At 37.2% G+C, this 8,993-nt stretch overlaps 1 pseudogene; it reads left to right on the plus strand.

The window, feature by feature from the left end:
• Window positions 1-8,607: 8,607 nt before the first annotated feature.
• Window positions 8,608-8,725, plus strand: LOC120620025 (uncharacterized; annotated as a pseudogene).
• The last annotated feature ends 268 nt before the right edge of the window (window positions 8,726-8,993 follow it).

Here is an 8,993-nt window from a genome sequence, read left to right on the forward strand (position 1 = left end):
CATTATGTTATTTTGGTTTAAGAATATGAAGAAAACCTAGCCTCATACATTATACACACACACACACACACACACACACACACACATTTGGAAAAGAGTATTTTAATAGTCTTTTCAGATAATTGTTGATATTCTTGTTTTGATACTTTACTAAAATTTGACAAGTGGTAGTTTCTTAAAGGTTAGTTGCAATGAGGAATCCCATTTGTACTGGATTACATTAAAATCCATTGCTTTATCTTACTTGGAATGGCTTTTTTATCTGTGTGTAATTTTATAACATCATTTATTGTGTAGAAAATAGTGGATCTCTGAGTTTTACAGATTTTCCAAATGTTGACTAATATCGATACAATATTTAAAAATCACATTTGCTCATATTGACATTGATCTAATCAGGTACATCTTTATCTGGAATCTGTACAGTTCATGTGACAGAAGTTTTCTAAAATTAAAATATTTGATTGAAAGCTCAAATTTTGTCATTGGTAATAAATATTGTCGGTTCTTTTCCCTAAAGCAACTGGCTCACTTCATTTTTGAGGAAATATCAGATACTGAAGTCTGAGTAACTGTAGTTTGTCTATTAGTCATTCATTCTTTGAAGTAAAAATGGCCTTGCATGAAAAAAGTGACTATCTCAGCTCATAACTCAATCAGAAAAGGCTATTTGAGAAAACTATACTTTGGTGTGCTGAAGTGATTTGTGCATACTTCCCATTTTGCCACATAGAATATTAAAAATATGTGTTTTGGAGGAGCAAGATTTTAAAAATTAACAATTTTTGTTGCTTCATTGAGGACATTCTTAAGTGAAACTGACTTTTTCCCCTTTGAATGCATGGTGGTAAAGAATAAAATGGCTACTAGTACAGTTTGGTACCATTGCCTTAATTCCTGCTAAAGCTCCCAGTTTTACTCACCACTTCTTTTGCACAATCATTGCAAATGTTAATACAGTGAAAAAGGCAGATGATGTATTAGTTATGAAAATAATTTTGATTTCGTGGAGTTGTTGAGAGGGTCTTGAGCACTTCTGTGAGACTGCAAACTATGCTGTTGAAGTCACTGTTACATGTCCATCTCATTTTCATTTTCAAATTTATTGGCATAAAGTAACAACATTCTTTCACCTTTGTAGTATTTGTAACATCCGTAGGGATGTCCCGGCTTTCATTCCTAATACTGATTATTTTTGCCTTCTCTTAGACTCAACAAGAAATTCTTTTCAAAGAACCAATTTTTGGCTTTGTTCATCCTTTGTTTTTGTTTTTGTTTAACTTTATTTCTACATTTATATTTATTTATTCTATTTTCTAGTTTGCTATTCCTAACTTTTTGAGATGAACACTCAGCTCTTTGTTTTCAGCCTTTGTATTTACTATCTGCATTTTAAGGCTACATATTTCTTTTTAACCACTGGCTTTAGCTGCATTAAATAAGATTCGATAGATTGTATTTCCATTACCAATCATTATTATCTATTTCTATAATGATATCTTCTTTTACCCATGGGTTAATTAGACCCATATTGATTAATTTTCAGATATTTGGCAATTTTCTACTTAATTGCTTAATAACCATGGTCAGAGAAACTCTGTATGATATTAATCCTTTGAAATTTGTTTAGCCTTTCTTTGTGGCTCTCTCAAATTTTGATAAATGTTCCAATGAGCATTTGGGAGAAATATTATAGTCCACAGTCAAGAAAGCCTTCTATACCATATATATCATTTGCTTTCCCTGAAACAATAGGCTGACTTCATTTTTGAGGAAAAATTTAGTCAATTTTATTATGTTATTCAGATGGTGTATGTTCTTAACAATTTGTTCTTTGGTCTATAGTTATAGATTTATTTCTCCTTTTAGTTCTATCAAGTTTTAACATATTTTGAAGCTATATTATTAGGTACCTATACATTTGGAAGATTTCTTTTACTTGATTGGCACCTTAAATCATTATAAATGCCCTCTTCCATTCCAGTAATGCTTCTTGCCCTAAAATTTACTTTATCCGATGTTGTTAGTATTGCTTAACAGATTTGTGTAGTATAACTTTATTCTTTTACCTTCAACCTTTCTATCTCATATGTAGGGTGTACTCTTCTAAACCAACACATATTAAGATTTTTTCTTGTTTAACAATGTCTTTTAAATGGAATATCGTCCATTTACATTTAAGATAATTATTGATATTTTTGGCTTAAATTTACCATCTTACTATTTGTTTTCTTTTTGTCCCATCTTTTCTGTGTATCTTTTCTTTCCTTTCTTACCACATTTTGGAATAAGTCATTTGCATTATTATTCCTTTGCTTATTAACTATACATCTTTTTTAAATTAAATTTATTGGGATAACTGGTTAATAATATGTATCAGGTGTACAACTTGATAATACAATATCTGCATATTCTGTTGTGTGCTCACTACTCAGATTCTAGTCTCCTTCCATCACCATATGTTTGACCCCTTTACCCTTTCTGTCCTCCCCAGGGCACTTCCCCTCTGCCACCTCTCTACTGTTGTGTCTCTGAGTTTGTTGTCTTTGTCCATTTGTTGCTTTTTAATTTTATATCCCACATAGAAGCGAAATCGTATGGTTCTTGTCCTTTTCTGTCTGATTTATTTCACTTAGCATGATACTCTCAGGATCCATCCATGTTGTCTCAAATGGCTATGTGTTATCTTTTTATTCTTTTAGTGGTTATTAAAATTATAGCTTCTCTACTCGATACTTTACAACCTCCTGCACTAACTCCATCTTTCGTACTATTTTGACATGCATTTTAAACTCTGTATATATTTTAAACTTCAAAGACATTACTATCACTTAGTATAGTTTTTATTAATTTAGATTTAGTCACATACTTACTCTTTGTATTGTTCTTTATTCCTTTCTATATCTTTATGATTTTATGGTTTTGTTTGGAATGATATTTCTTCTACCTGAAAAACTCTCTTTACTGACTGTTGCTCTGCTAGTCACAAATTCCCTGAGGTTTTATTTTTTTCTTGGTGTGAAAATGTCTTTTTTTAAAGCTTTTTTGGGTGAGATACAGAGCACTGAATTGGCGATGGTTTTCATTTTGCACTTCAAAAGTATTGCATTGTCTTCTGGCTTTCTTGGTTTCTTTTAGTCCTCATGCTCTTTTGAAAGGCAATGAATGCCTTTTATTCTGGTTATTTTTAAGATTTCATTTTTGTCTTTTAGTAGTTTTTCATATTTAGCTTATGTATAGTTTTCTCTGTATTTATCTTGCCAAGATGTTTTATTATCTCTTGAGTCTTGGCCATTATTATCTCCTCGAATAATCCTTCTGCCTCATTCTTTCTCTTCTCTTCTCACACTGCAGTTACAAATACATTATACCTTTTTACCAAGTCCCTTATCCCTTATATTCTCTTCTGAATGTTCTGTCTTTAGTCTTTCCATATTTCAATCTGAATATTCTACATATCTTCCAGTTTATTTATTTATTTATTTTTTAGCTGTAGCTAATCTACTGGTAAACGGATCTGTTGAGTTCTTAGTTTTAGTTTTTGTATTTTTCAGTTCCAGAATTCCCATTTGATTTTTTTAATGTAGTTTTCAGTTAACTATTGATACTCGCTCTTGTTTTTTAATTTAGTAAACACATTACCAATCATTAAAGGTCATGTCTAATAATTTCACTATCTAGATCTCCTGAACACTGCTTTCAGATTGGCGGATGTGGTACCAAATAGCAATCTTATCTCTCTGGGCCTCCTTCTCTCTGGGGTCTTGGCCTCTGAAGTTATCGTTACTGTCATAGCTCTCCAGTGCCTCCAAATCTCTTCTCATATTTTGTACCGCTTTTCTTGTTTTTGTTTGGTAGAGGGGTTCCTATGTCAAATGTTAATCCTTTTCTTACTCTTAACTGGCGCCTTCACCACCCTATCTCTGTATTAAACATCATGTTACTTTAGCTTTGGTTTGCCTTCACCTTGACTTTATGTATGGTATTCCTTTCAAGTTTAGCCTTGTCTGTGTCACTAGCCAACCTGCAGATTGTACCCACCCATGATGGAGAGGGTTGGAGGTGATGAGTGGTGTGCACAGGGTCTCATGGTATAAACCAAGTCCTCTGAGATGGATAGCAGGAGCTGAGAGAAAACAGGATCAGACGCCTCAGAAATTGGTGTGGATGTGACAACTATTCTAAAGTTTGTGTCCCATCCAGCCCAAAATGTGTTATAAAGGTAGGCCAGACACCTCAGATAAAACAAGTAGGCCAATGAAAGAGATTCAGGATCCCATTGACATATTGCATGCCTATAGGTTCTGATTAAATTACAGAATCACATTATTTACGATTTAGAAATCAGTATTTCCTTTTACTTACAACACAGTGGGTTTTTTCATGTTTTTTAGGCAGTTATTTTTCTAGCCTAGAGTTTTTATTGATCCTTGTATATCAGATGTGGTACATGGGCTGATATAGCTGCAGTAATAGTAGAGACAAGAGATAGCCAATGTGGAGTCCTTCTTCAGCCCCGAGCTTAACCTTTCAGTTCATTCTAAGTGGAACGAAATCTCCATTCAGAGCCTAAGCACTGAAATGTGTTTCAAGTAAAAGCTAAGTGAACTTTATCTTGAGTTGGGTGGGATGAATGGAGAAATACTGCAGTTTAATTACTGAAAACCATCCCTTTGTAGGCTTATGATTCATTTTGTGTGATCTTAGACTTCTTCTTTGAAAACATAGGGCCAGAGGACAAGAAGCAAAAAAAAAGTAGTTTCTATTGATAATATCTTTTCCATTCTAGAAACCAGAAAACTATCTAATTTCACAGGTTCCAGCATGTCTCTAGTTAACATCTCTGTTTCTCAACCTATGTTAGTCACCCTCTGAAAAGCAAGTCAGAAAGAAAACCTACAGGTTATCCGGGTCATGGGTGAGAGGGCCAAAGAAATGACAAGTACTGAAACATAGAGAAACCTTCTGTGTCACCATTAATTAGATGATATGGCATAACCACCACGGAAGGCACTGGCCCGTGTGCCCATGGCACACACAGCAAGCCTAATGGAAATTGGACATTGGCCTAAAAAAGGCAAGATCCTCAGCTTCTTTTCTAAATAGCATGGAAGATAAAGTCAAATTTAGGGTGCATTTTTTTATAATGAAGTTTAGCATTTTTTAGCTAAAGTTGCACAAAGTGTGTTTTAGATAAAGGAGTAAGATGGCATAAGACGTAGAATTACCGTGGAGCAGTAAGAAGTTCTAAAGAGAGGCAGATTGGCTATCCTAAAATGGTTGGCTTTAGGGTTTGTTAGAAGTTAGTTAGTACTTAAACATGACTGTGTCAGAACCTAAGTTTTTTAGATGCTTGATATTTTAAAAACCCAAATTAACTTCAGAACCAACTAATAATAATGAAAGTAGTAGAAAAATCAATGTGTTGATTAAAGTGCCAATTTATTAACTTACAGTTCTAGAAATTAGGGCACTTCTAGCCTTATATTAGAAGATAACCGATAGGCGACATTGGTTATCAAAAGTTAGTTTAGATCTAGAATTAAAACACAAGAATTGTATAATTGTGAACGTCATTTCTTTTTTTCTCTGGTTTGGGACAAGCATGCTTGATAATTTTTGATAGAATATTTATGTCTGTCAATTTTAGTTTTTTTATTCTGTGGTGAACACTGTCAATTTTTGGTCTTTGGCTTCCTTTTTCTGGACTCCAAGCAGAGCACATTTCTTCTATTGTCACATTTTTGCTTCAGATAAGTTAACATGACTATGTTAGGCTCCAGCTTTTTTTCACATCCAGCTTCCACTTCTGCTTAGACAGTTGAATTGGATTACTGCAACACCTTGCCCACTTCCTGCTTTGATTGGAGAGAATTGGTTTTAACCATAGGTGAGAATTTTACTAGTTGAAGCCTGGGAAAGTCCCTTTATCTTACAATGTGGAGGACATAAATTTATTAGAACTCGTACTTCATGACATTTCCAACTAAGAAGAATTTAATTACTTTCTCCAAGTACACCATCAATTTGGGGAGGAGAGGGACTATATCAAATAATTTCTCACTTGTGATTTTTACGCTAAGAGCAAACAAATGTTTAAAGAGATTAAAATCAATTTTTAAAAAGAAAGTTTAAAATTTGGAGTCTGTTCAGCCTGAAAAGGATTGTTGTAAATTGATTTTGTAAATATTCCATATTCAAAGATGGAAGATAATAAATTACAATGATAGACTAATTAGACATGATCAATTTAATAGTAAAAAGAAAGTAAAACAAGTTGCTGATGTGTCTGTGGCAAAGGGCTGGCATGTGGTAACTCTGCCAGATTAAAGATTCTGGAAAATACATTACATTTGCATTGTAAGTTTCAGCGAAAGGACTGTATAAAGCCGGAATGATTTTTTTTTTTTTTTTTTTGGAAAAGGTTGATGGCAGTAAGCATGTGAGTCCCTAATGTATGCCAGAACAAACCTGCCAAATGTTTTTATCGCCATCTTACTTACATATGTGGAAATCGAGAGCTAAAAGATAATTTTCAGGAGAAGGTAAACTCTCAGATATAAAAAATACACATGTTCAAGACTATTTAAAGTATTAATCTAGAGAATTAACCATATGTTATAATCAGTTAAAATTTAAAGTTTTTACAAAGCACAAATCTATATAGAGTAAGGGAATGTTGAAATGAATTGTAAATGGAGACAATTTTTTAATTTTTATGGGGGGGGGTCAGTTGACGCTCTACTAGAGGAGACAGAAGTTGCATGTCTTAGCAGTTACCTACAACTTACAAAGTTAGAAAAGAGTTGCCACGGAATCAGAATCTGATAAGACGGATATGGTGTAGACAATACAGTTTTCCATTGACGTACAAGTTTTTCCTACTTGATGTTCAGTAATTTGCCTGAGATAATTCATGTAATAAATGGCATGATGGAGGCAGGATTGGAGAAAATTCCTCTTGGTAAGTGTGCACAGGATGTTTGAAATGCAGGGGAAGCCCTGAGGAAGTCATTGGCGGCTGTTGCGCCTTGAGGCAGTGTTGGCCCGGACTAAGATGTGAGTGGAGTGTGTTAGCAGCGGTGGAAGCAGACTCTGAGCCTGATACTCTTGCACAGGACGTTTACTGGGGAGTGCGAGGGAGCACAAGGAGCTGGATTGAGCAGAGGAGAAAATGGAACTGTGATATAGTCACAACAGAGGCTTTAGTTGAAATCCATAGGGAGCTCTAGAGCTGGGGTGGCCCTTTTGAGATGTCCAGAATTAAAACAAGATGCTGAGAAAACTCCCTGGGGAGGGCAACACTCCAGGCAGCTCGGGAGAATATTTACCTCGATTCTAAAATCTGGGCAGGGCACACCATTCATGAATCTTCTTCCTCTACTGCCTTTTTGATTAGCACCTCTTCATATCTAGGTGCTTACCTCCTCTCACCTGTAGGGTAGGCTTTCTTGCTGAGATGACCAGCCTCCTTCATCCTTGAAAGCTCTGAGCCCCTTCTCAGGCAGTGACTGATGTACTTGACTGATCATTTCCCATTTAAAGTGGGCAAAGGATTACCAAGAGACACTGCGGCATATCACCTGGGTGCCAGGCACGTTCTCTACTGCCCCCATTGTGTGACAGCAGCCCTGCCTTCTCCTGTGATTAGGGTCCATTATTCCCAACATTATGGTGACCTCTCGCCTGCTGATCTCTTAGCACAAAGAACCCAGAGTGACTGGGCAACATCTGGAGCTTGAAGTCGAATGAGACTCTTGTATCCTCTGATGGAAACAGGTTCTTTAGACCGACAGAGCCTAAAGTCGTGGGTGTAGGAAGCCCAAATTCCCCAAGCGGGTCATTGGTGAAGGCGTACAGCGGGGTCATTCCCATGTTTGCTTGGTTCCCAGTCTCATGTATTCTGCCTCTCGGAGCCACGGAACCACTAGAATGGTCATTGATTTAGGAGGTATCCTCCATCCTGAAGGACGGTACCCAAACCCCACAGGGTATCGTTCCCAAGCTGGCACCTCAGCTACACCTTTAAAAGGCCACTCAGTTGTTCTATTGGGCCAACAATTGTTGTATCAGGCTACAGTATGTGACAGGACCAGTGGATCCCATGGCTGGAGCCACCCCTGCCAGTATAGATCAGTAATTGGATGTGGGCTGCCCCCAGGAGGAGACTGCCTGCTGCTTTTGAAAGGAAGGCAGTTCCTGGAGAGGGACTTATCTTTGAGTGTTTAGGGGAATGAGCGTCTCATGGCAAAGGAGAATCTGGGTGGCACACAGCACCCATTGCATTGGCCCTAGGAATAAAGAGGAGGGCTATGGATAAGAGGAGGACTTCCGGAAGAACTGACGGGATGTGCTGATCAGATAGCATAGGGTTCTTTCACTCAAGAACATTTAACACCTCTGTGCTCAGCCCTGTGCTAGATACAGGTCATGGATAGGAAAGGTCCTTGTCCTTAAGGAGCTCACGATTGGGAACCATACACCAATGGAAGTCAGGACAGTGTCAAGATTTCAGCATACAGCATCAGTGGGGGGCGGGTGCGGGGGGGAATGCTAAAAAGAAGACAATCCTGTGATGTAATGGAACTTTTTAAAATTACTTTTGTAGACTATGGCCATGCCACCCTGAACACACCGATCTCATCCGATCTCGGAAGCTAAGCAGGGTCGGGCCTGGTTAATACTTGGATGGGAGACCACCTAGGAAGACCAGGTGCTGTAGGGTTTAAAAAATAACAAAAATTTAAAAATTAGCTTTGATTAGCTCGGATTTTTCCTGCCTCCGAGGACTCCTGAATCCCCTACTTGAAAGGGGACTTGTTCCCGACAGACTCTGAAGTACAGAGCTACAGAGTATGGGTGCCCGTCCTGCTGGTACCTGCCTTCTCCACAGTGACACACACATCCGCAGGTCCCCTATGTGAATGGCACTGCACATGAGGATGGGAGATCTCGTCTGTGGACTCTTAGAAATCTCATGGCAGGGCCAGCGA

This window comes from Pteropus medius, unplaced genomic scaffold (genome assembly GCF_902729225.1).
Source record: "Pteropus medius unplaced genomic scaffold, Ma_sr-lr_union100, whole genome shotgun sequence".
NCBI classification, from domain to species: domain Eukaryota; kingdom Metazoa; phylum Chordata; class Mammalia; order Chiroptera; family Pteropodidae; genus Pteropus; species Pteropus medius.